This window comes from Notamacropus eugenii, chromosome 3 (genome assembly GCF_028372415.1).
Source record: "Notamacropus eugenii isolate mMacEug1 chromosome 3, mMacEug1.pri_v2, whole genome shotgun sequence".
Taxonomy (NCBI): domain Eukaryota; kingdom Metazoa; phylum Chordata; class Mammalia; order Diprotodontia; family Macropodidae; genus Notamacropus; species Notamacropus eugenii.
In genome coordinates, this window is record NC_092874.1 from 267,379,173 (window position 1) to 267,384,674 (window position 5,502).

Here is a 5,502-nt window from a genome sequence, read left to right on the forward strand (position 1 = left end):
TAAATGAAGCATTTTCTTCAATGTCACATTTTTACCACCCCCTCAGATCTGTAGCAGAAATTGAATTACTTTCAATGAAAATCCAAAAGTGCTTGCATTGACAAAGGGTGGGGGAAGGGTTATAATTTCTTCAGCCAGTATTATGGCTAAAAAATATGTTTTTCATATTTTGCTGTACTTATAAGAAATACAGTTATTGTTATGTCCATAGACACCGAAAGGCTCACATTCTTAAACACTGATGGCAGAAAGTTATTAAGCATAAAAATTTGTTTTAAAAATTGCCATTAAAAACTAAAAAATATAGTATCTATCTACCATACTGTGAGCTACTAATCTGCCAGCATTATGTTTTTCTACAATTTAAATTAAAAGTGCCAATAGCAATTACAATATCCCCTTATTAAATATTTTCATTTCCAAATTACTTTCCATAAACACATAGTAATGGAATGAAATTATATATAAGAAAATAACTTATTTGAATATATCAAATTGAAATCAAAGGGAAAGTTGAGCCAAAGAAATTTCTCTTCCTATTTTTGAGGCCAGGTTATTGGGGTCCAACACAAGAAATCATTTGTTATCATAAACACACTTGTAGTCTATTTTTCACTTCTAGTACATTTGGGCTTCAGTTTATTCATCTATAGAAGAAGAAGGCTCAAATGGATGATCTCTAAGGTCCCTTCTAGTGCTAATATTCTATGGGACATGAATATTGTTATATGATCTCATCCCTTAAAAGAACATTCCATAGCATAAAATTGTGGCATCTCCTTCTTAGCCTCAAATGGAGATGCTTCCATTTTACCACTCTCTCAAAAATCTATTTAAATAATGGGGCCATCAAATTTAAGGAGAAATATGAGCTCCATGGAAACGGGGGCATTAACCGTAGTGTATATCCACTGGCAAACATTCAATTCACATAGTGCATGCATTTTCCAAAGTCCTTGAGGCAGTCACTCTTGAAGGAGCTACTGTGTGCTTCTAGCTGTTTTTTGTTTGGTTTGGTTTTTGCAAATCCACACACACAAAGACATGCAAAAGACTAATCCTGATCCATTCTATAGAGTTTCCATCATACTATATAACAAAAATAAGCCTTTACAGATCAATTATATACAAAACACCATTATAAAGATGAATGAATTCATTGGTCATTCATCAGGACCTGTACCCAAATTCTGCCATGTAAGTTATACTTGTCCTTAAAGTCACCAGGAAAGGAGGAGGAAACTGACTAAGCAAACAAAGCCTTTTAAAGCCTGACAAATCAAGGATTCTTAAGACTGAGCTAAATGTTAATGAAAATAGTATTTTTTTTTAATGTCTGTGAGTCTCAAACATACCATGAATGTTACATGTAGTTCCTAGAAGAATTGGATCATATCTATATTTAACATAGCAAGAGAGACTGTTAATGACACTTTAGAATCCAGCAAATCTGCCAGCATTGATATGATTTTGTTTTGATGAGATTTTTGATTTTGTATCTATAAACACTTTCTAGTAAGGAGTTCCTCTAGCAACATAGGTTGGTCCCTTCACCAAGAGGATAGCTCTTGGACATAGAGAGGTAACTTACCCAGAATCACACAGTAAGGATGTGTCAGAGGAGGACTTGAACCCAAGTGTTTCTGACACCAAGGACAACTCTCCATCCATTGTAGCATTGCAATAGTGCTCTATTGGGCAGGATATGCAACTTATCTAAGAAACTTCTGTGGAAGTATTAATGAAAATTGGGTAAAAGAACACTCAGGAGCCAACATGGTGAAATACTAATGAACAGTGATGACACACAGTCATAGTGTTGGAAAATAATCATATTAAGTGCAATAGCCTCTATTGAAACTTGTATAGAGGGGTTGATGCTTTTGGGAGTAGATAACATCGAAGATGTATGGCAGAGATGCATGGCTTGCCATGACAACTCTTGTAGATGAAACAAGGAAGAATTACTGGAGCCATATTACCCTACTCAGGGACCACTTCTCCATCAGCTTTTTTGAACAAGATAGCTAGAATATGAATAGGGATTTTGCCATATAAGTAAAGTGATGGGGAGCACATTCTAGTGGAAAACAAATAAAACATTAGACTTGGAGTCATGAGATGCAGGTTCACATCCTAGCTCTGATGTTTATTAGTTATGTGATAATTTAGCTTTGGGACTCTGAACAAATTCCTTGACCTGAGTCTTTTCATATTCTATAAAATATAGATAATGCTGCTTGCAGGAGGCTATGAAGAAAGCCCATTGCAGAATTTAAGTGCTACATAAATGCCTTCATTTATTATCAGGTACTTGATGGATCTATGATAGTGTAATTCAGGCACTCCCTTCAATGGTGCAGATCACAACCCATCTGGGGCCAACCATTATTGTAAATAAAATGGGTTAATATCTTCAGGGTGAGTTATAATTAGGTGTAAATATGGTATCCTAGCACTTGGTGAATAACCCTTATAATTCACTAAGTGTGAAATCTGTAGAGCAGGGTTTGGCAAGCTACTCCTGAGGACCAAATCCTGTCCCTCCTACCACCTTCCTTTTTGTGTATGTGCAAGTTAAGAATTTTTTATTCTTTTAAAAATTTTTAAATATGATAAACTTTATTTAAAAGTAAAAACCATTCTTGACTTGTGGGTACATTTTAAAATAAAGTTTTATCATATTTAAAAATGTAAAAAAATATTCTTAGCTCACAGGCTATATAAAAATAGACTTTGGGCCAGATTTAGCCCACAGGCCCTAGTTTCCCAATACCTGCTATAGAACATCTTAGTTTCTATAACTTTTACAATGGAATCATAGATTAGATCTAGAGCTTAAATAGGACTTAGAGGTCCTACTCTATTTTATAGATGAGAAAACATGCCCTATGTAATTAAGTGACTTGATCAAGTCAAACGCATCTCAGCTACTGACCTTTAAGACATTGATATTATGGCAAATGTAAAGAGCACTGGCCTAGCAGGCAGGACACGAGTTCCAGACTCTGTATCATTACATAGTATATATTTGACCTTAAAGTCATTTTTTCCCTGAACCTTTTTTAAAATTATTATTATTTTTTAAATTGACGATAATGGCCCATGTTCTACATACCATAATTATAGGGCTATCATGAAAATTGAATGAGATAATGTTATATAGAAGGTGTTGGGAAATTATAACTACCACTTGGATTGTTTAAACTTTAACTGGGATTATGCCTTTAAAAAAGTGACCAGTGTTGGCATACGTATACATTTTTGACCCAGAAACCTCACTGTTGAATGTATGCTTCACAGAGTTAGAAGACACAAAAATCACCTTGTATGCCAAAGTACTAACTTAATCAATTTTGCAGTAGCAAATATTTGGGAAAAAAGTAGATGCCAATCAGTTAGGGAATGACTGAACAAATTGTGGTAACATAAGGGAATACTAGTATACCATAAGATGTAATCAATATGAATCAAATATTGACAACAATGATATAATTTTGTTTCGTTTGGTTTTGACCAGTCTTTTGATTTAATCACCATATGAGTTTTCTGGTGAAGAGTTTCCTCTTATAATGTAGGTATGTACCTTCTCTACAACTTCCAGCCTTAGAGGCGTATCAAAGATTGGCAACATGCCAATTTAAAAAATGCACATCATGACCAATATAGGTCTTGATGGGAGAGCAGAATGCCCTCTTATCTTGATTTTTAAAAGCATGTGTCAGAGGAGATAGTGCCAGGCCTGAAGTCAGGAAAACTCATCTTCCTGAATTCAGTGTTTGAGTATCTCACTTACAAGCTGTGGGATCATGGGCAAGTCACTGAACCCTGTTTGCTTCAGTTTCTTCATCTGTAGAATGAGATGGAGAAGGAAATGGCAAAGACTCCAGTTGTGTGCCCTTGAGCAAGACACTTAATCCTGTTTGCCTCAGTTTCTTCATCTGCGGAATGAGATGGAGAAGGAAATGGCAGAACACTCAAGTATCTTTGCCCAGAAAACCTCAGATGGGGTCCTGAAGAGTTGGACATGACAAACAATTGAAAAACAACAGGTGGATGTTATTGAAGCTGGTCTCTGATAGTAATTTTAGGGAGGCTTATTACGCATGTTGGGCCAGTGTTGGTGGGATAATTAGAGAAGTAATAATTTAAATGAACCTATAGTGCCAAGGTAGAGATCCTAGACCTTGCTTGTGTAAGTTAGGCACCCAGAAAAGGAAATCCAGTCATGGAAGTTGGTTGTTTCCTTTTTGGAGATGGTGATAGGAGAAGCATTGTATGATCGTAGAGAGTACGGGATAGGAGACCTGTGTTTTGTTTTCCAGTCCTGGCTCTGACATTACTATAACTGGTTGGGTTTCTCTGGGTGATATGTCCAATCATTTTTGGCCTCAGTTTTCTTCTCTATAAAATAAGAGGATGCATTATAAGAATTTTCCAGTCTCATTCCACGTCTAAAACCTACTCTATGACAATCAACTAGTATGTAAAAATATTATTAATAATAAAATTACAACCAGCACTTACATAGCCCTTTATGGATTACAAAGCATTTTACAGATATTAACTCACTTGATCCGAACAACAACTTTGTGAGGTAGGTGTTACTATTTTCCTGTTTAATGAGGGAGGAAACTGAGGCATAGAGAGTTGTTATTTTCCAAAGATCACACAACTAGTAAGTTTCTGGGGCAGTATTTGAATTCAGGTCTCCCTGACTCCAGGTCCTAAGCTCTTTCCATGGCACCATTTAGAGGCACATTATGTGTCAGGTACTATGCTAACACTGATAAGTTAAATCATTTTTCAATTAGATTAATTAAAAGAAATAATATAATCAAATATTAAACACACTTGCTCACCCTATAAACTGCAATAAGGCTAACCTAAAAACAAACTGTCTTTATTTTCCTTTTGATATAGGTAAATTAGTTACCCTAATTCAAGTTCAATGTTTTGTTTTTTTCTTTCAAAAGTAATTATAGGGAAAATACTGTTCCTCAAGGAAAAAATATTAACAGTAGAGATTCAGTGTCATCATTTTTAAAAGAATGTCATGAAAATTATTTTACCATTAATACAAGTCATTGGAATGAGTTTTGCCCACCTATGGAACTCTCCCATAAAGGCCTTCCTTCTTAGTGGCATTGTTAATTTCAATTGTGATTGATGAGGGCTAGATCAGAGGCAACTAGGAATTTACTTCCCCAGGGAAATCAAATTATCATTCAGACTTCCCCACCTCTACTTGACAGCAATGCTTAATATATACCATTTGATGAACAAACTGGACCCAGGATCCTACTACAGAATTAAGTATACTGTCAACAATTATTTTTCAATAATCACTGTCCAACTAAATTAACATATCAGTCATCATATTTCAAATGTGCCATATTAATCTTCATCATTTCTTTTGGCATTCAAATACAACTGGCAATACACTAATACGATTCATTATTAAAACTGTCTTTTAAATGAAAGCAACATTAACCATGGCAT